The sequence below is a fragment of the Carassius carassius genome, chromosome 1 (genome assembly GCF_963082965.1).
Source record: "Carassius carassius chromosome 1, fCarCar2.1, whole genome shotgun sequence".
Lineage (NCBI taxonomy): Eukaryota > Metazoa > Chordata > Actinopteri > Cypriniformes > Cyprinidae > Carassius > Carassius carassius.
Window position 1 is genome coordinate 10,602,118 of NC_081755.1, and position 23,522 is coordinate 10,625,639.

A 23,522-nucleotide genomic window follows, 5' to 3' on the forward strand; every position below is an offset into this window, starting at 1 on the left:
AGTAGCCGGACCTTCTGTGAAAGGAACGAAAGGCCCTAGCATACCCCGTAGAGAGACATTCACAGGACAAATAACAGAAATTTGATACAATAGAAATGCAGAAAGAACTGTCTGTGTTGAAATCAGAACTTTGAAAGAAAAATTAACTTAAAGATAATATGATAAAAGAATTTCTTCATTTAACAACTTCCAAAGGATCTCATACTGAACACTTGACCTGTCTAGAGACCCCCACTGACAATGAGCAATCACTAGCAAATTACACTAGCAATGGCAAAGCATTAGATAAAATAGGAAACAGCAGAAATCTACACAGGAAGAGCAGCTCCCAGCCACAAAGAAAAGTCCACGCTCCTACAACAAGCAGACAGGAGTCGACCCTGGAGCACCATCATAGAGCTACGCCGCAGCAGCCAAACAACCACAAAACCCTGCAGCCGCAGAATTCAACCAGATAAGACACCTGCTCAACATCATCTGCTCCAAACTTGTCAAATAATGTAGAAGGGTAATACATACACACACTTTCCCAGATAGCAAAAAATATCCGCACGGCTTCTTTTTGCCGCCGGCCCTAAGCTGTCGGCTATAGGTGCGTCCTGCTGGCGGGGATGAAACGTTTGCCGCCGAATACGTCACTCCCATTTCTTGCGAGATGCCGACTGCTTCATTTTCTTTGGCGGTTGCCTCCGTCTAATGGACCGCGGCCGGCTGGCGGCAAGCCGCTTTGAAATACATTTCTACTAAAATCGACCAGCAGCCATGCCTATGTTTTTAGCATGTTGGGAGTTAGAATGGAAGTGGAACTGACAGCATTTTTTTTTACTACTTTTCACATTTGAAGCGATTATAAAATCATAATAGCCTATATGTGAATTAAATCCCATATTAGTTTTTTTTTTTTTTTTTAAAGCCATTAGGGTTTATTCTTGACTCTTGATTCCATGATAAGGTAAGGTTTAGGAAATGACATTTAAATTACTCTGAAACTCTGAAGCGATAGAGTAGCCTAATAGGCTATATGTAAAATTATTTTATGCACTTAGGTGAAAATTGTTTACATTTCTTTGATTTATGCACAATTGAGACATACATAAACCAAAAATAAATCCTTTTGTAAAACTTACTTGGCAATAAATATCTTTCTGATTCTCATTAGGTTTTAAAATAGATATTTAATTCATGGTATGAACAATTTAGCTGAATAAATTGACGAAGTTAGACTTTTCACTAATGCCTGGCTAAATCAGTGAACAGTGAAAGACATCTGCAACATGGCCAAAATCTTGGGTAGGTCTATACTTTATAATTTTTTATTCATTTTCAACCATGGTAATAGCCTATCATAAACAGGAAAATCTCTGTTTTGACCTGATCAGAAGGATAAACTAAAATCTAAAATCTCCTCTGGTTTCACAGCTGCACTGGCAGATTTATGAAATATTTAGAAATATTTCGTCTTTCTGCCATTCCAGGAAATGTCGTTTTATGTCTTTCATTTTTTTCCAACCTCGATTATTTTATATTTTTTGACTTTTTACATGTATAAGGGATTAATTTGCAATTGCGACCTGTACAAATGTTTAAGACAGTGTCTTAAAAAAAAAATCTAAACACATTATAAATGTTTTTTTTTGGGCGGAGATAAAACGGTGGCTCGATGACGCACTGGAGCCACTGAGCTCCTGGCCCCTCCCCAAACAACATAACTAGAGCACACATTCGCATCAGTTCGCTGCTCAATCGTGAGTTTCTGTGGACTACCATCTTTTAAGTACATGTTTCCTTAACGCAATATTATGTTTACATTGTTTTTAGTTTATCTTTGTAAAATCTATGTGTATACGTATGTGTTTTAAGTTAAGTCAGTCGAATTAACTACGTAAACAGTTACTTGTATGGGCAATTATGCCGCCGCCCATGTGGTTATGTGGTTCCAGCAGTAGGTAGCAAAATCTACAACAAGACTGATCAGTATAACTTGTGTTGTTTTCTAACTATACCAAATGATGATACCAGTAACGTTAGGTTGTTTTCATTTGTTTGTTCCGACACGCACGCTGCTAGTCTAGTTCAGAGTGTTAGCTAACACATGCTGTTTCGCCTTTTTTACACTGTTCAAGCATGTTGAAATGTGTCTAGCTTCAGTACGTAGCCAAAGCTTTACATCTAGTGTTTTCTTACAAAACTAACGTTGTATATAGGTTGTTTAAATGATTTTGTTTGTCTGAACAAGTAGCTGCTAGTCCAGTAGCTAGAGTGGCTAGCAATTGTTAGCTAACACATGCTGTTTTGCCTTTTGTTACAGTAACTTAAACACTGAGGTTAAGCAATGTTGCTAGTTACGTTACATGTAGAAATGTAACTAGCTACAGTAGGTATCCAAAGCTTTACATCTAGAAAGACTTAAGTATAACTTAAATTATTTGGTGTTTTCTAACAAAGCAGAATGATATAGGTTGTTTAAATTATTTTGTTTGTCAGATCAAAGTATTCTCGAGGTCGGACATCCGGGACTTTTACTCCCATAATGCACTGCACGCGCATAGCAACTGCGGCGAAGGGTAAAACAAACAAGCGCTCGCCATTAAGCAACACGAAGCAGAAGACAAACGAGCGCAGAGCTGTCGAGAAAACTGCCGAGAATCATGCCTAAAAACTGTTGTGTTGTTAGTTGCACAAACAACAGCGTAAAGAGGAGTGACCTCTCATTTTATATGATACCTAGCAAGGCAACTGAGCCAGAAAGGAGAGAGAAATGGCTCCAGCTGTGCCACTGACAGACTGAGCTCATTACAGCCATTGTGTAACACAGTGCTTTGAATAAACATCTTTTTTTTTCCTAAATGAACAGTTAATGTAATCGATGCTTGATGGGTATTTAAACATGACTGCAAGTGTAGGACACATGGTATGTACACATGGTGTTCATACCAGGGGATTTGATGAGGTAATTGTATATGTCTGGATACTCGAGCCTGGGCCATGCCTTTGGGTTGTTCTCCCAGGACTCAGCTGGATGTCGATAGGGACAAGATTGTAACGTTAAACCTACAAGCGACAGCTTTCTGTGGTACCTGGTCAATGCAGGCGCAAGTAGACTTTCTATATATTGATAAGACATTCTTTAATAGAAGAAAGAAGATCTGTATTTGTATAGCTGCTAGCGCCTTTCACATACATGTAACTTTAGCTAACGTTAGTCACAAAGCGCTTTACATGAGTGTTTTATTACATTCACTTCACTTCTCACCACCGACATACATTCGCATACACAGATATCATTCATCATTAATACAAAGTAGTCCGTTAGTATCCATAACTGACATAATCCACAACAAAACTTATGTGAATAGATACCTTTTTGATTTTCCTCGGGCTTTGCCTTGATTGCCTTCGGTTTGTTTTACCCTTCAAACACGGCGGCGGCTTGTTGCTATGCAGGTCACATGATTTGTGACGTAACGCCGACCAAGAGAATGCTGCTAGTTCAGTTCAGTGACTAGCAAGTGTTAGCTAGCACGTGTTGTGTTGCTACTGTACTTCTAGGATTTAAGGGGATTATGATGAGTTATATTTATCTGAAGTGCTGTACTTTTTATGTTTGAGGACAGTGCTATTCACTTGAATCACTACACTGAATGAGTACATTTTATTTTTTAACAATTTCACTGTTCCACGTTTGGCTGATCTTTTTTTTTTTTTTTTTTTTTTTTACAGCATAGCTACTGTATATTCCTAACGTTAACAATGTGGTTCACATTTTCTTGCAGATACCTTGACCGGAGCATAACTGGTTAACTTCACACAAGAGACCTACTGTTGGACAATCGTTTTGGCTTTAAAGGTAAATGCATTGTTAGTTAGGGTTAGGCTAACCTTCACACCTCATGTTCTGTGCGAGTTCAACAGGAAGCAACAATCCATGGAAGATGTTGAGCGTTGGAAAGCTACAGAATTCAGGCAGTTCCTCTTGTACACTGGACCAGTCAGCTTAAAAGGCCTTGTACCAACTCAAGTGTACAACAACTTCATGCTGCTTTCAGTTGGCATCACCATTCTACTGAATGTGTCCCTGTGTGCTGACCTTGCAGACTATGCACACAGAATATTGGTTCTCTTTGTGGATCACTGCAGCAAGCTTTATGGAAAAGAACATGTGACATACAACATGCATGGATTGGTGCACCTCAGCCAAGATGCCAAAAAGTATGGTGTCCTTGATAACATCTTGCATGGGATGCTTCCCATTTGAAAACTTCCTGGAAAATAAAGACATAGTTGTTATACAGAATGTCGTCGTTGATGAAATGGACAACACTTTGCTCATCTACAAGAGGTTCCGGAACATGGTCGTTTTCTTCAGTTACCCTGTAGAATCTTCCAAGCTAAGCATTTTTTCATTTATCTGGCCTATCCATATAGCAAATGTGCAGAAGAAATATTATCTTCTTCCTTGCCCGGATGGAAAGGCTGGTTTTCCGTTGATCCACTTGTAAAAATGACTGCTTTTTTGAAGGGGTGAGAATCTAATTTATTTTGCCTGGAAATTAATAAATTTTTTCTTTATGCACGTTTTTCTTCTATTTTAGATGCTGTTTGCCATTGTTCAGTTTATTGATGAGGAGGATCAGCCATTTGCAGTGGTTCCGCAAGTGTGAGAAAGTCATCGCTCTGTAATTGGCCCTTGGACTCCCCTGGCATCTCGTGTACAGCATGAAGTTTTCAGCTATGAAGGTATATTTTAGGCCTATGTCTTTTTAAAAATACTGTTTTAAAAGTATTGAAAAAAGTGCCTTTAGGTGTTTTTTTCTTTTTTCTTTTTTTTAATGTAGATTTCCAGAGACTCCAGAATGAAAAACAAGCCGTGATGGATGAGAACCAAGCCCTTAGGGAGGAGAACCAAGCTCTGAGGGAGGAGAACCGAGCTCTGAGGGAAAGCACTGCACCCGAAGGTAAGAACATGCACAAAAAAGTCAAACTTAGGAAAGAGTACGTGATGTATGTACAAAATTACCATATGCCTTTCATTTTGTAGCTTCGGATGACAGCGGCTCACCTTAATGCTGCGACATCTTGGAGAGTTTGGCGATGTTGTGCGTAGCATGGACAACAAAATGGACACTATGCTGCAACATTTCAGTGCCAATGTGTCTTTGCCTGCCAGGGGATCTGTTACTCCCCCTAGACACCCAGGAAGATTTGGCGTTGCTTGACAACAGTTTGAGGCAGGATAAAGAGCTCCAGGAACGATTTGTAAGTGTGCTGATTTCGTTTATAACTCCATAGGGTAATCTAAAAAGTAGAATTAAGATTGTACACTGCATATTCTACAGTCTGAATCCACACCCGGTCACATTTTATATGTATGTATGATAAGCTTCAGAGAAATGTAATTTGTAACACTTTTTTTGGATTTTCAGCTTCGGTTTTTGGCAATCAAATGTGGGAGGGACCTAAAGACAACCGTCTGGCGGATGCTTCAAAGTATCTTCTCTAATCACCTTTCCATCAATACAACCTGGACTGGAGTTGGGGATAAAGCATGTTTTAGAGACATGTTCCTTAAGACCATTGTTCAAAGTAAGTTGGATGTAAAAAAAAAAAATGTTTAGTAGATGTGTATGGCATTATGCCATTCAAATGGAATGACAGATCTGTATTTTCTACAGGAGCCATCCGGAAGAACCCGGCAACCCAGGATGCCACTGATGAAGCCGTCCAGGTTAACGTTACGAGTTACCTGAAAGGAGCATCTGACTGTGAAGGCGGAAAAAGGCGCCGCACAGCTGAGAGGGACCCACAGCCGACCCCTTAAACCTAGGCTGACTACTGACACCCCAGCATCACTGACAACTGGAACCCTTTCTTTATCCTGCAGTCAGTAACATCAAGACCCCTAAAGAAGAGAGAGTAGCTCGTGACCTGATTGGAGGTAGCTCGAGGGCCGTTCAATATCGCGCCTTTTGCACGCTCAAGTTCATTATTTCAAATAATTGAAGCGACGCGCTCATTTTTTTCCAGGCGCAACAAGTCAACATGAAGGATGGGGGTGCACCCAAACTACGGGTGTTTTTTCTAAATAAATCTTCTAGCAGAGCTACAGCAAAGCGTTTTTCGGCGGTGGAAATCCATTAGCTATTAAAACTTCTCTGTCGTTGTGGAGAGCGCATGGTGCATAGCAACGACAGACACCACGGGAACTGAATTTTACTATTAATAATAAAAGATAAGCTAATAATGTGCATTGTAAATGTCAGTATTTTGTCTTTTTTTGAATCATTCTTTCTATAAAAATGATTTAAAGGCTGAAATATGCGAGGTTTATCTTTTTATAAAAACGTTTTTGTCAAAACTTTATTTGAACGTGTACATGTTAGATAACATGTTGCAAGACACTCCTTTCAAATTTGGCCATCATTTTTAATGTTACTATTTTAATGTTCATGTAAACAAAAAGTGCATATTGATGGTAAGTTTATTTGTTATTTGGTTTTCTACATAAAACTTGGTGAATTGATTTTATTGTGTAGTATTAGTACTTTTTGAACAGGATTATGTGATAACCATGCTCATTTTGGTCACTATAATCATGAAATTACATTTTCATACAATTTTATCTAGTTATGATGCACTATAAAATCAACAATAATTATGTGTTTTTACAGTACAATATTTTGATATATATAGCCTATGTCAATTAAGGGGGACATATATAGGCCTACAATAACTCTTTTAGGTCTAAAACAGTTAGCATAGTTGTTAATATGAGAGTTATGAGACATTATTTAAGAGATTTAATTATTGCATGAGTAGCTCTCGGCCACTTTCATTTTTAAAAAGTAGCTCTCAAATGAAAAAAGGTTGGAGACCCCTAAACCATCCAAGTTATATTCACCACGAGCTACGAGGTTGTGAAACAAAAGTTTCTGCTCCTATAAAAGCCACAAAGTATAAAAATCAACCTTGTTATTTGCGATCTTCTGGAGAAATACTACACTACCCATAATTCTAAGTAAAACACTGACGTCTCTGATTGGTCGAACTCGAGTCGCGCCGCAGTTACCATGGCTACGTTTACCGCCCCAGCGAACGGTGATCTGAAGTAAACAAATACCGGTATTTTATGTGTTTATATAGCCTACCTATTTTTTACAGTCTATGGGAAATAATTTGAATAGGAAATGAAACGTACATATGCCAGTGGTGCTGAAAAAAGAAAGATATCAGACAACAAAAAAAAAGCTTTATTCAGTCTACCAAAAGTGACCTCTTTCTTTGGTCCAGCATCTGTAACGTTATCCCTACCGGCGACAGCAGCGGCCGAATCCCCGTCACAGGATGCTAGCCAAAATAAAAATGATCCGTCTTCAGCTCATAGTGCTAGCAATAATGATGACCAAACATTGTTAGAACAAGAACATGACGATGAAGTTTCTACCGCCGAGACAGGTGAGGGAGATGCCAGGGAGAAAGCCCCGTTTACAGAGACAGACCCGTGGTGCTGGCCAGAGCATATTGGCGATGATCAACGAATTGATATTGTTAGGAGCGGTCCCGTTCAGATAGAGGAGTTTAACTTCCCACAAAGCCAATCACACCGCCGTTTTACCAAGGACAGATATTTCATGACGATGAAAAATGGAGAAAAGATACGCAGGTCATGGTTAGTGTACTCAAAATCATCCGATTCAGTCTTCTGTTTCTGCTGTACCTTACTTGGCAAGCGGACGAGTAGTCTCACTCACAGAGGTTTCAGAATGTGGGAACGACTCACTCTTACACTCCAGGATCATGAAAAATCTAACACACACCGTGCCAATATGGACAGCTGGCGCGAGTTGGAGAAGCGCGTAAAAACGCACAGTACCATCGACAATACCTATCAAGAAATGCAAATGTTGAAAAAAAGACATTGGAACGACAATGAAAATGTTAATTGCCATAGTCTGTCACCTTGCAGAACGAAACCTTGCATTCCGTGGCCATAATTCCAACCTACATGAAGCAAACAATGGAAACTTTCTAGGTGTGGTGGAGCTGCTTGCAGAGTTTGACCCAGTGATGAGCGAGCATGTCAGACGAGCGGAGACAAAAGAGATTGCTGACCATTATCTGGGGAAAACGATACAAAATGAGCTGATCACTCTTATTGGAGACAAGACAGTGGAAGCAATAATACAAAGAGTAAAACAGTCCCATTACTACTCTGTGATAATGGACTGCACCCCGGACGCTGCACACATAGAGCAGCTCTCTGTGTTACTGTGCTTTGTCAAGTGCCAAATCGGTGCCGGGGCTACTGTTGGAGAGCATTTTGTCGGTTTCCTACCAGTGCTAGACACATCAGGCACAGGGCTAACAGATGTCTTCTTGAAGCATTTGGAGAAGTTAGGCCTGGATATCGAAAAATGCAGGGGACAGGCGTATGATAACGGTAGCAACATGCGGGGAAAAAATAGCGGTGTGCAGAAAAGGGTGCTTGATATCAACAAAAAAGCACTGTTCATGCCATGCGCCAGCCACAGTCTAAACCTCGTCATTGTAGATGCTGCGAAGTCAACAGTGGAGTCTGTGAGCTTCTTTGGGGTGCTGCAACGTCTGTACACCATTTTCAGCTCCTCCACACAGAGATGGGAGATTTTAAAGACAAACGTGCCACAGATGACCCTAAAGGCCTTATCCAACACGCGATGGGAATGCCGCGTGGAAAGTGTGAAAGTATCAGCTTCCTGCTGTCGGCGAAGCTCTTCTCTCACTGGTCGATCATGCAACAAAAAAAGGTATGTACGAGTCGAGTGTGTGTTGTGTTATATTTTTTTTTTGTTTTTTTGTGATAGACAGTCTATGATTTTAGTGTATTAGGCTATTAGGGTGTTTTTAACCATTCAAAAACTTAAAACACCCGGTGTCAGGATTATATTGAGCTGTTTCAGTACAATGCCAGCGGCGCATGGCATTGTGAAGCGTCATTCTAAATTGTTGAAATTTAAGAAAACAACATTATTGTTATTATCAGGTGACAGTGAGACTGCGTCTGCTGCCAGAGGTCTTGAACAGGAGATAACGAGCTGGAAATTCCTGCTTACTGTCATCATCTGGTACAACATTCTACATGAGGTTAATCGTGTCAGCAAGCTGCTCCAGAGCCCACAAGTTGGGATTGATGTGCTACAGCACGAGGTGGGATATGTTCTTAAATTCCTAAAGGAATACAGAGAGAACGGCCTTTCATCCGCCCTGACAGATGCTAGAGACATCGCGGAAGAGATGGAGATGCCAATGGTCTTCCCCACTACACGAGGCCGAAAACCCAAACGCCAGTTTCCGTACGAGTCCCAAAATCCGGATCCTTCCTTGACAGTGACACCCGAGGAAAAGTTCAGGAGAGATGTTTTCCTCCCACTAGTGGACTCTGCCATTACAGGCACTAGTGAGCGCTTCAAGTTGATGGAGACATTTCATGGTCTGTTTGGTTTCATTTATAGTAGAGAGGAAATGAAAAGGGCCGTGGAAAGTTACACCCTCAAAGAAAGCTGCGCAAATATAGAAAAAACCCTCGGCGATGTGGACGCTGAGGACCTTGTGCGCGAGATCTCGGCTGCTGTTACTGCCGTGCCTGCAAAAGAAACCACTGGCCTGCAGATTATGAGCTACATTTACAGAAACAATTTAGTTGAATTGTATCCAAACCTCAGCATTGCTCTCCGACTCATGATGACAGTGCCTGTGACCGTAGCGAGCGGAGAGAGGAGTTTCTCTCGCTTGAAGCTAATAAAAACACACCTGAGGTCAACAATGCTCCAGGAGTGGCTGTCAGCTCTCGCTCAGATTTCAATTGAGCACGAGGTCACAAAATCGCTGGACAAAGATGAACTTATCAGGGCATTCTCAGCACTCAAACACAGAAGGGTGGATTTCTAAAAAGGGTTCAGGTGAAATCTAACGTTACGCCCGCCGCCTGATGAGCTGTCCACGGTGCTGAAATAACGCGAAAACATCGTTATTTATTTATTTATGAAGTTCGGTTCAGTGTCAGTTAGACACTTTTTCTTCTTTGCTTTTGTTATACGTATTACGGAGCCCGGGAAGTCACCTGTGTGAGTAAAAAAAAAAAACTATCCGTGGCGACGGTTTTGCAAACCGTGCGCACAGTTTATAAACCGTAGGCCTACTCACGAATTCTCAAACTGTTCCCTCGGTTTAACAAATCGTGCCCACGGATTAATAAACCGTACCCACGAGTTTCTAACCCGCGCTCTCAGATTTGTAAACAGTGCCTGCAGTTTCTGAAATCTGTACCCACTAATTCATAAACCGTGCCCACGCTTTCGCAATCCGTTCCCACGGGTTTGTAAAATGTACTCACGGATTTGTGGCTCACTCATTTTAGAAGAACACCAGGAGGTACGTTGTAAACGAATCTTATTGTATATTGTTTTATTGTGTATTAAGTGGAATATCAAATTGTCTTAACTGCGTCTAACGGGTGAATATACAATTTAATATGAATGGCGTGCATCAAAATATTTTGTTTATTTGTGATAATCTTAACACTTTCAACCAATAAGATAGGAAACCATTACTGAGGTATTAAGAGCAATCCATTTTCTACTGTTATTTTTTGTAAGGAACAAGTGTTTGACAATTATTTTTTAACTTGGCAAATAATAATTTACCTATATATAATATTCCTAAAATGAAATACAAGATATAGGCATATTTTTTTTTTCCAGTTATTGATACCTTATCATAATCATCCACCACATCAGGGACAAAGAACTGGTGGCAAAGTCCTGAATGGTTTTCCAGGATGTCCACAAAATTGTAGACTTCAAGACCTTTTCGGATTTGCTTCAACAAAGGGACCAAACGTAGAGTTGAATGAAGCACAATTGATCTGGAAAAAGAACCAGAAAATTGTTGCATAATATAGACAGTGTTGTGGCTAATCAGTATATCTGGTAGGCAGCAAAATTAAAACCGTTTGCAAGGTTTCAAATGTAAAGAAGTTATAAGACTTTTTCCGACCTTATTATGGCCTCTTTATTCTCAGGTTTAACGGCCCCAGTAAAACCACAGTTAATTATTTGATCATTCCATGCAGAGAGATCGGTTTCTTCTTCCTCCACCTGAAAACACATAAAAATGTAAACTGTGGCAAATGGTGTGCTTGCGTAGAAATAAAGGTTTTATGAAATCAGATTTTATTTGGAAAAAAATTACTACCTTTTTAATCAAATTATAAAGTTCAGCATCATCCACATCATCTTTAGTGAAGTGACATTCAGCCAAGTATGGTGACCCATACTCAGAATTCGTGCTCTGCATTTAACCCATCCAAAGTGTACACACACAGAGCAGTGATAACACACACACACACACTGTGAACACACACACACACACACACACACACACTGTGAGCACACACACACACACACACTGTGAGCACACACCCGGAGTAGTGGGCATCATTTATGCTGCGGCACCCGGGGAGCAGTTGGGGGTTCAATGCCTTGCTCAAGGGCACCTAAGTCGTGGTATTGAAGGTGGAGAGAGAACTACATGCACTCCACCCACCTACAATTCCTGCCGGCCCGAGACTCGAACTCACAACCCTTCGATTGGGAGTCCAGCTCTCTAACCATTAGGCCACGACTTCCCATAGTGAGAGTTGATTCATCCAAGTCTCCAGATGAGAGATAATCAAAGCACCACGGCCTCAAGAAACGGGGGGCAGGCCCACCCCGAGCGAGACTCACAGAAAACACTTCTCCAGCAGTCCTGAAAGAAAGAATACAAAGTAATATTTAGTTGTATGCAAAAATGACAACTGACATGTTACTACAATGTAAAATATTACTAACCTAAAAAATCCCTTCTCCATATTACTTAGGGAGTAGATGGGGCTCTTCCCTCTCTGGTGTCCTCTATGCTCAAAGAGGTGTTTCTCAATCTCACCCATCAAATCTACAAACAAATGTACAAATGTACATGTTAAAAAAAAGAATGTCATTTACTACATTGTACAATTATAAGCACATTAAAACATACCAAATCTCATAATGACTCATGTGGTAACGGTTTATTGTTTTTCTAAACTTTAAATTGTTACGATGAATATAAAAACCTAATAAGGTGATTGTGAACCTGACTTGCCTGAAAGAAATTCCTTACGAATGGCACCTGTGTCAACACCTGCTTCCCCCAAAAATGTTACACGCCAAGTATTGCCCGGGGTTCCTCTCTTTTGTCTTTGCCACTGCACCATAGCTCTTTGATAGAAGTCAGTTCGAGAAACACAGATCTTGAAATCCTTGCTGTCATCTACCCTACTTGCCAACAAACGCAACACATCATCTGGACTATAAAAACAGGAAAAAAAGATTAGTAAAGAATTCTGATGTCTCAGGGTTGTTAAAATGTAATAAATAGACTGTACCATTTCACGTCTGGGCCTTGGTTTTGCTGTACAGGTGTGCCACACGGAGGACTACTCTCATAATCCAGTGTCTGTAATGTACTGAGTATATACCCAATGGTTAGATTGAATTAGAAAAAAGAATTAGATGTGGATGCGGCAACCTGGCCATATCCTGCTCTATTCGAGGCTGAGAAATAGCAGGAGGCTGCTGCTGCTGACCCTGAGCTGACTGAATCTGACCAAGGCTTTGGGTCAGAAGACCTATTAAATTCTGTGCAGCTGTACAGACATCTGTTAAATATGTCATGACAACATCATATAGGATTATCTGGATCAGGGGTTTTAAACTCAGTTCCTGGAGGGCCACAGCTCAAACCCTAATCAAACACATCTGATTCAGCTAATCAAGATCTTCAGGATTACTAGAAACCTCCAAACAGGTGTGGGTTGGAGCTGGTTTGAGCTAAACTATGCAGAGGAATTGAGTTTCACACAACTGATCTAGAATAAGTGCATTAACAAACATCACAGCTTTTAAACATAGTCTATAGGGATGTGACCTACTGTATATAAATAAACTTGTTCGGAATCAGAAAGAGGTTTATTTCAAATTATGTTTGCACATACAAGGCATTTGTTTTGTATTATTTGTTTTTAATTTACAGTACATTTTGAGAGACACCTTTGGCATCGTTTATGGTCCATAATACAACTAGGGCGTGGAGAATAATTATTATTATTTATTACTTATAAAACAACGTGAAAGGTGTGCATATTGAGAGAAATGTACAGCCGCCGACACACTTAACGTTGCGTCGGCGATTAGCTAATTGCCACATTAACCGCATTAATTGATCTCTAACTTACTTAACTTGAGCAAACGCGTTGATAAACATAGTTACATATAGTTATCGGTCTATCTAGCGAACTTGAAGAAAGCGATCAATAATACATACCTGTGATCAGGGGCGAAAATCTCATCTAAATGTTGGGGGGGACAATAAACATAACATTTCTCACGAGCAAGTTTTGAAGGGGACACCAATAAAACAGGCAAAATTGTACTTAAGAATATGTGTACAGAGAGGAATGCCTTACTATTGCATGGAGACCGTTCCATTATCCTTCTTAAAGTTTCTCTTTGGTTCAATGAAAAAGCTGACTAAATTGACGAAATCAAAATCTAAATCACAATTGTTATGTTAATATCTAGAGAACAACTGCACTCTTAGTATGATGTTATATTAGATTAACTATATTAAATGAAATAAACCGACCAGTGGCAGCTCTTGAATTTTAAAATAGAGGAGGCAAACTAATTGTATTGGTCTGGGGATCCCTGCCAATTGTTATCATTATTATTATTTGCTTAACCACTTTAAAGGGTCATGAAACCCCAGACTACTTATTCTAAGATTTTAGCAGAGGTGTTTGTGTTGCACATCATAGAAGACAATGTTAGCATCCGCTAATTTTAACTGTTGGAGAAAATTGGTTAATTTTAAGCTTTTTTGCTCTATTTTCATCTTCCGGATTTAAAATCTACATTGTGTTGACGTCACGATTTTTGACGTGGCAATGGACTATAGTACATTGATGAGCGTCGGTGTCTATTCAATTATTCATGAGATTGCGTGTTTATCCTATTAGAAGACGCTTCGCTTAATTATTCACAACAGCATGTGTTCATTTGCTATGAAAGACTCATCAGGCTGTGAAATGACATCGCACACATTAACAGAGAAACATTCATGGATTGCAGAAGAGTGTTTGTTTTTTCTTTGTAATAAGAGTTCGCACAAACGCGATTCATTCACTTGGTGAGTGTAACCGTTTTTATAGCTCTCTGACACAACCTGTCAGAAGGCTTATATAAACGCCACAGAATAATATACATGTCTCATTTGTGAGTCGCTTTGAATAAAAGCATCTGCTAAATGAATGAATGTGTAATATGTTTTCGATGCAGAGTGCAAATGGCTGTGCATTTATTTGTGCTTTTAGCTCGATGGGAGCAAAATCTGTCTCCCCTCTTTCTTCCCCCTCCCCCGGTCCGCTGCACACCACACCCACTTTTTTAGCATTTTTTAAAACCATGGTGAGAACTAACCTGTGCTGAAATTGGGGGTTTCATGACCCTTTAAAATGGCTTTTTGCCAGCTTTTAGTCAGAAACCGTAAAGAAAATATATTTAATATTGCTACTCATTATAAATACTTGGTAAATTATCAGCCCAGCCGCTCCGGGAGACGTTCAAACCATATACTGTACTTCAAACTAATAGCATCTAATTTATGTCTCTATGATGGTTGGTTGATATTCCAGAAGGGAGGCTAGCCTCCTCTATTATGTTACTTTTCTCAGCACTCCTCAGCGCTGAAAGTGAACACTCGATGCTGATTGGTTCCCCTAGCCTCCCCCTCCCCTTCCCCTTCTCTTTCACTTAGCGGTTGTAATTACATCAGCAGATTCGCCACATTCGCGATAGAAAAGCGGAGCTTTCATGTAATGGTATTACAACTGTGAAATTACAAACAAAAATATATGCATTCTGAGACATGAACTGAAATGAATAGTGAATTTTATTAACATTAAATCTTCCTCATTTTCACCTCAAATTTTATGGGAAACTGTGCCTCCCCTGCCTCACCCGACGAGCCGCCACTGAAACCGACTAAATCATAGTGAACGCGGGAAAATCTAAATGCGCCAAATGAGTGGACCAAATGATGTTTAAAACTTTTTTTTGTTGTTGCTCAGTTTGCATTTGTATTGTTTTACTACTTACACAATTAGTTTAACTATATATAATTATATTATTTACAATACACATATTTCAATTATATTTTAGGGGGGGACAACCCTCAGATAGGGGGGGTCCGGACCCCCCCGACCCCCCCGCGATTTCCGCCTATGCCTGTGATCCATCACCTGCATGTCTCTGCTCCGCCATTTCGATCGATTCACTCGGTCTGGGGCTCGCGCTGATGACGTAACGAGAAGGACGCGCCTTCGTCCCTTGTACACACCTCAACCTCTTGACCCCTCCCCCACGTCAAATCAGGGACACAAAGCGAAGCGCAAAGAAAACTGAAGCGCAAAGGAAAGCTTGCGCCGCAGAGGCACGGATGACTGAAACGCGGATTTAAAGGAGCGGCGCAAAGGGAAATGTGTTGCAAAGTCAATGCTGCTGAAGTTTTACTTTACTAAAATTTATTTTTTCTCTCAGTGGTAAACTTTTCTTTTGCAATTATTTTTTTTTTACTTGCAAAAAATCATTTTTTTTTCTCAATAATCTATTTTTATTTGCAAAATATTTTTTGTTTGCAAAACATATTTTTTGTTTGCAAAACATTGTTTTATTTTGCAGATATATATGGCCCTATTTTGACTCTATATATCTGGTTTACTGTATATCATCTATGAAATCATTTAGAATTCGTTTTTGGAAATTTACAGGGTCTGCATTCTTGATCTTTGGGAAAAAGACTTAATTAGAACTATAAAATATATAGACATTGCTACATTTAATGAGACCTGGTGTTGGAATAATAAGCCCTTGCACTGTCCAAGAGAATGCAGAAAAATAACTGTGCCCTCACTAAAAAAACAATTTTGGTCATGCATCAGGTGGTATACTTATTTTGCACAAAGATCATCTAAACACCTGATTAAAATGGTCAAAACTGAAAAAACACTGATTTGGCTTGAAATCAAATCTATCCTGCCACAGATTATTCCTTAACTCTGTGTTGTTTATATTCCGCCTCATGATTCTCCCTACTACCAAGAAGAGTGCTTTCTCCAGCTGCAAAAATACATCATACACTTTCAATCCAAAGGTAATATTTTCATATGTGATGACCTAAATGAAGGGACTGGGAGAGAAATTGATTATGTAAATACCACAGATAATGGTCACATATTTGGGGATATCATGTCCCAGTCAACACCACTCATTACTCCGAGGAACCAGCTGTGACAATGTAATCAACATAAATGGAAGCTCATAGCCCAAGTTGCATGAAGTCCAGTGTTAAGTTTCCAGTCTGTGATGATTTGGGGTGCATTGTCATCTGCTGGTGTTGGTCCATTGTGTTTTTTGAAAACCACACAGTCCATCCATTTACCAAGAAATTTTGGAGCACTTCATGCTTCCTTCTGCTGGCCAGCTTTTTGAAGGTAGAGATTTCATTTTGCACCTGCCCACACTGCCCAAAACACCAAAAGTTGGTTAAATGACCATGGTGTTGGTGTGCTTTTCTGGCCATAATACTCACCAGAGAATCTATGGGCTATTGTCAAGAGGAAAATGAGAAACAAGAGACCAAAAAATGCAGATGAGCTAAAGACCACTGTCAAAGAAACCTGGGCTTCCATACCACCTCAGCAGTGCCACAAGCTGATCACCTCCATGCCACGCCGAATTGAGGCAGTAATTAAAGCAAAAGGAGCCCTTAACAAGTATTGAGTACATGTACAGTAAATTAACATACTTTCCAGAAGGCCAACAATTCACTAAAAATGTATTTATTTTTTTTATTGGTCTTCTTAAGTTTTTAAGTATTAACTTATTTGTTGAGATAGAGGATTGGTGGGTTTTTGTTGAGCCAAAATCATCACAACTACAAGAACCAAAGACTTAAGTCCGTTTGCACTGAATTTAAGTAGTTTTTTAATACAAAAGTTTCACAATTTGAGCTGAATTACTGAAATAAACGAACTTTTCCATGACATTCTAATTTGAGTTGTACCTGTATGTGATAATCACTGGGCAGCAATACTTGAGATTCAGTTTCTGTGTACAGTATGCCAAACAGAGTGTCTATCTCAGAGACTTAAAGAAGAAGGTCACACCTTGTCAGTGGTATTTGCATAACCGTTCTGAAAGTTACAATGCTCAGTTGAAATGGACAGTTAATATCTACAGATATAGTCAAAAAATCAGAATTGAGCATTAATTCCACCTTAAGGATGGGCACATGCTGCATGCGAACTGCATCCTAATTAAACTGAACTGGGCTCTGGACCATCTCTTCCAACTAACCATGGCATGGAGCGATCACATTAGTCAACCGAACCAGGCTTTGGGGGTCAGACGCGCTCGGGCACAGTTCACATCCTTGAAAAAAAATAAAAAATAAAAAATAAACAAATCGCACAGCCTAATCAATATTCTATAATTAAAGGTACAGGTTATAGGACCTGCCACGAAAGGGCACACTACCAAAACAATAACAATTGCGTGGTTTGATGACGCTAAGAAGGAGTTTGGGATGATGGGATTTGTTGTCTTCTACCCAACTGCTGACAACCATCAATCAGACGGAAAGATAAATCATGCATTTAACGGATGAGATAAAGTTTTATAAATGTTGTGCTTGATGTCATAATTTCCAAACGTGATTTCAACGATTTGCGCGAGTAGATTACATACAAAGTCAATGCAAAGATGCGATCAGACTATGGATCAGATGCGTCCTCGCGTGGGTCTAGAGACGTGATGCCCCATAATACTAATCTTGTTGGTCGTTATAATAGCATACGTTTTCCGTAGATACGAATCAAAACAACTCACCTGTCGAGTAAAACACAAGTTTACGGGAGCTGTCCTTGTTTACAGAACCAGCGGAAGACGGTAAACAGTAATTATGTTCCATAAATAAGTAACACAATCCACCATAAAACGTGCAAAAAGAAGTAAATAAGGAACTGCTTGAAGCAAGCAAGTGGTTTGCTGGACGCTAGACACTACTTCCGCATTTGTCCACGACACTGTTGTCATGTGGTTTCTACGTCAGTAAAGGCAGTCACAAAGGGTAACTAACGTCCTTGACAGGCGACTGCACTGCCCCGTGTCACTGTTTAGAATGGGAATTTTCTCATGATTTACAAGTAGTTGAAAACAAAGATATTGTTAGTAATCAGCTGGACAAATATATAACACTAACCTAGTGTTTTTTGGATATTTTACAGCCAATATCTTACAAATTGTACCTTTAAATTGACTATTCGAACATTCGAAAATCGTGATCCATCACTAGTGAAGAACAATATATATATATATATATAGGACAGACCAAAAGTTTGGACACACCTTCTCATTCAAAGAGTTTTCTTTATTTTCATGACTGTTCAAACAGAGCATCAGAAGATGGCGCCGATGTATGGCGACACGCTACGAGTCTCTCTCACGCTACGCTTAGTGTTAGTTTTAACTTTATTTATTAGTTTGATAATACAGCCTATATCCTCCTCTATTACTTATGATAGACCGACTTTATTGGACATTAGACAAAATGTTCCAAAACTGTCTATAACATCTATGATACCTGTGGATATTAACAAAAGATCAGAAAACTGGCGCTCTGGGAATCAAAGGCGATATGTGCGAAAGAGAGCAAGACGCGGGGGACTGCTGGTGAGGCTACGGAATCGACCTACACGGCCTCCAATACCAAGCATGCTGCTGGCAAACATGCAATTTATCAGCAATAAGATGGATGAGCTTCGCTGCCGTGTTAGTGTCCAGTGAGATCTGGGAAATTGCTGTGTGTTCTGTTTTACTGAGACATGGCTAACATCGGATTATCCTGACAGTGCTGTACACTTGGATGGTTTCTCTGTATTACGTTCAGACCGAGCTAAGGACACAACCGGTAAATCGAAAGGTGGGGGTGTGTGCTTTTTGGTAAACAACTCGTGGTGCACTGACGCAGAAGTGATCTCTAACTCCTGTTCACCGGTCCTTGAATAGCTTACCATCAAATGTTGGCCGTTTTACGCACCACGAGAATTTCCATCAGTTTTACTCACTGCAGTATACATACCTCCCCAAGCTAACGCCAAGGCAGCTTTGGATGAGCTCTGTGACGCTGTCAACAGGTGTGTGAGGCTGCATCCGCAAGCTCTCTCCATAGTAGCCGGGGACTTTAATCATTGTAATTTGAAGTCAGTTTAACCAAAATATTATCAACACGTCAGCTGTGTAACCAGAGGCAACAAAACTCTTGACCACTGTTATTCAACCATCAAGGGAGCTTATAAATCTATCCCCCGGCCGAACTTTGGGAAATCAGATCATTCCTCTGTACTACTGCTCCCCATGTACAAGCAAGAGATAAAAAGGGAGAAACCCACTGTGAGGACAGTACAGCGCTGGACTGCTGAAGGTGAGCTTATGTTGCAAGATTGTTTCGATTCTACTGACTGGTCAGTTTTTAGTGATTCTGCTACCTTGCATGAGTACACTGAAGCAGTTACGGATTATGTTAAATTCTGTGTGGACAGTTGTATTCCCACACATACTTTCTGTGTTTATCCTAATGAAAAACCATGGGTAAACAAAAATGTTCGCGTGAAATTGCATGAGAGGACAGTTGCTTTTAAATCCGGGGATGATGCTCGTTACAAGATCGCGAGATACGAGCTTAGGAATGCAATTAAATCTGCTAAAAAACTACATCGGGAGAAGATAGAGCGATATTGTTCTGAAGGGGACTCTAGACGTGTTTGGCAAGGCCTACAAGTGGTCACCAGCTATAAGGCCAAACCTAGCGGCGTCATAACAAGCTCTGCTTCTTTCCCAAATGACTTGAACAACTTTTATGCTCGTTTTGAATGCGCTGCTGAGGCATTGACGCGGGGAACATCTCCAACTGGGGATGTGCATGTTAAAGTACCTTCATATGGGAACACACACACAGACATATCATCTCCCGATGGGGTTACCCTTGGCAGTCAAGCATATCAGGTCTCAGTAGCCGATACTTGTAAAGTTTTGAAAGCTTTGAAAATTGGGAAGGCTGCTGGGCCTGATGGCATTACTCCGCGTGTCTTAAGGACATGTTGTAGTCAACTTGCATCTGTTCTTACTGATATCTTTAACCTGTCACTCTCTTTTTGTATGGTTCCAAATTGTTTTAAAAAATCTATAATAATTCCTGTGCCTAAGAAAACAACTGCCACCTGTATGAATGATTTTAGACCTGTAGCCTTGACTTCTGTGATAATGAAGTGCTTTGAACTGCTTGTGAAATCATATATTAACAACTGCATTCCTGTCTTCACTGATCCATTACAATTTGCATATAGATCAAATAGAGCTGTGGACGATGCTGTATCATTGGTTTTACATTCTGCACTTCAACATCTAGAGAGTAGGGATACGTATGTCAGGATGCTGTTTGTTGATTATAGCAGTGCCTTCAATACCATCAGACCTTCCATTTTAATACCTAAGCTGTTAGACCTGTGCCTCTGTACTTCCATCTGCAGGTGGATACAGGACTTTCTAATAGACCGTTCTCAGACAGTTAGAGTAGGCACTACATACTCAGCCCCAATAGTGTTAAATAGCGGAGCACCTCAAGGCTGCTGTCTTAGTCCTTTATTATATAGTCTGTATACTTATGACTGTATTGCAAAATATCCCACAAATAGTATTGTGAAATTTGCAGACGATACTACAGTGGTAGGACTTACTGACAGCAATAATGAAACCGCCTATAGGGATGAGGTGAGTAATTTGATCATGTGGTGCCGAAGAAATAATCTGTCCCTGAATGTGGGGACAACTAAGGAGGTCATCATTAATTTTAGAAGAAATAAACCCACACATACACCTGTCTACATCAATAACTCTGCAGTTGAAATTGTTAATAATTTTAAGTTTTTAGGCATTCATATTTCAGATTCCCTTTCATGGTCTTTCCACATCACCTGTGCCATTAAGAAGGCACACCAGAGGCTTTACTTCTTGAGGTGTCTTAAGAAATATGGTATGTCACTATTTGAAATTTTTTTTACCGTTGCACAATTGAGAGTATACTGACAGGTAATATTACATTGTGGCTTGGAAGGGCTACTTCAAGTGAATTGAATCTTCTGACAAAGGTGGTTAAAACTGAATCAAAAATTATTGGGGTTCCATTGGAATCACTACAGGATATTTATTGGAAACGCAGCACTGGGAAGGCACTGAGTATTATACAGGATGTTAGTCATCCGGCACATAGTCTCTTCTCCCAACTCCCATCAGGGAGATGTTGGCAGAGCATCCCAACACGCACGTCATGTTTTAGGGACAGTTTTTATCCACAGGCTGTAAGGCTACTGAACGATAGTGTAAGAGGAAGGAGGGCTGAGGTTTGAGCGTATGTTTTTAAATTTATTTTTATTCTATTCTATTCTATCTTATTTATTGACTGGTGCTGAGAGAGGGCTAAGGCACATTGTATTTCATTGCTGTGGTACTCTGTACGAATATGCATATGACAATAAAACTGAAACTATGAAAATTGTAGATTCACACTGAAGGCATCAAAGGCTATTTGACCAGGAAGGAGAGTGATGGGGTGCTGCGCCAGATGACCTGGCCTCCACAGTCACCGGACCTGAACCCAATCGAGATGGTTTGGGGTGAGCTGGACTGCAGACTGAAGGCAAAAGGGCCAACAAGTGCTAAGCATCTCTCGGGGAACTCCTTCAAGAATGTTGGAAGACCATTTCAGGTGACTACCTCTTGAAGCTCATCAAGAGAATGCCAAGAGTGTGCAAAGCAGTAATCAAAGCAAAAGGTGGCTACTTTGAAGAACCTAGAATATCACATATTTTCAGTTGTTACACACTTTTTTGTTATGTATATAATTCCATATATAATTCCACATGTGTTAATTCATAGTTTTGATGCCTTCAGTGTGATTCAACATTTTTTGGTCTCTACTGTATATATAAAAAAAGTAAACCAAAAGTGTCCTGAACAAGAACAGTTTGTAAAAAGAGCCTACAAGTAATCAAACTACAGTCGTGGCCGAAAGTTTTGAGAATTACATAAATATTGGAAATTGGAAAAGTTGCTGCTTAAGTTTTTATAATAGCAAATTCCATATACTCCAGAATGTTATGAAGAGTGATCAGATGAATTGTATAGTCCTTCTTTGCCATGAAAATTAACTTAATCCCAAAAAAACCTTTCCACTGCATTTTATTGCTGTCATTAAAGGACCTGCTGAGATCATTTCAGTAATCGTCTTGTTAACTCAGGTGAGAATGTTGACGAGCACAAGGCTGGAGATCATTATGTCAGTCTGATTAGGTTAGAATGGCAAACTTGACATGTTAAAAGGAGGGTGATGCTTGAAATCATTGTTCTTCCATTGTTAACCATGGTGACCTGCAAAGAAACGCGTGCAGCCATCATTGTGTTGCATAAAAATGGCTTCACAGGCAAGGATATTGTGGCTACTAAGACTGCACCTAAATCAACAATTTATAGGATCATCAAGAACTTCAAGGAAAGAGGTTCAATTCTTGTAAAGAAGGCTTCAGGGCGTCCAAGAAAGTCCAGCAAGCGCCAGGATCGTCTCCTAAAGACGATTCAGATGCGGGATCGGAGTGCCACCAGTGCAGAGCTTGCTCAGGAATGGCAGCAGGAAGGTGTGAGCGCATCTGCACACACAGTGAGGCGAAGACTTTTGGAAGATGGCCTGGTGTCAAGAAGGGCAGCAAAGAAGCCACTTCTCTCCAAAAAAAAAACAATCAGGGACAGATTGATCTTCTGCAGAAAGTATAGTGAATGGACTGCTGAGGACTGGGGCAAAGTCATATTCTCCGATGAAGCCCCTTTCCGATTGTTTGGGGCATCTGGAAAAAGGCTTGTCTGAAGAAGAAAAGGTGAGCGCTACCATCAGTCCTGTGTCATGCCAACAGTAAAGCATCCTGACACCATTCATATGTGGGGTTGCTTCTCATCCAAGGGAGTGGGCTCACTCACAATTCTGCCCAAAAACACAGCCATGAATAAAGAATGGTACCAAAAGACCCCCCAACAGCAACTTCTTCCAACAATCCAACAACAGTTTGGTGAAGAACAATGCATTTTCCAGCACGATGGAGCACCGTGCCATAAGGCAAAAGTGATAACTAAGTGGCTCGGGGACCAGAATGTTGAAATTTTGGGTCCATGGCCTGGAAACTCCCGATTGAGAACTTGTGGTCAATCCTCAAGACACGGGTGGACAAACATAAACCCACTAATTCTGACAAACTCCAAGAAGTGATTATGAAAGAATGGGTTGCTATCAGTCAGGATTTGGCC

The 23,522-nt window shown here is 40.2% G+C and overlaps 1 protein-coding gene and 2 long non-coding RNA genes across 4 annotated transcripts in view; all 3 read left to right on the top strand.

The window, feature by feature from the left end:
- Positions 1-23,522, top strand: part of LOC132151859 (uncharacterized) — a 387,012-nt gene that overhangs the window by 100,709 nt on the left and 262,781 nt on the right. The gene's annotated exons all lie outside the window — the stretch shown is intronic.
- On the top strand, positions 1,631-4,660 carry LOC132106791 (uncharacterized). The gene is made up of 3 exons (XR_009424201.1): positions 1,631-1,774; positions 3,774-3,847; positions 4,593-4,660. It is a non-coding gene; the product is annotated as an uncharacterized LOC132106791 (long non-coding RNA).
- Positions 4,657-5,064, top strand: LOC132106740 (uncharacterized). The gene is made up of 3 exons (XR_009424197.1): positions 4,657-4,737; positions 4,836-4,955; positions 5,039-5,064. It is a non-coding gene; the product is annotated as an uncharacterized LOC132106740 (long non-coding RNA).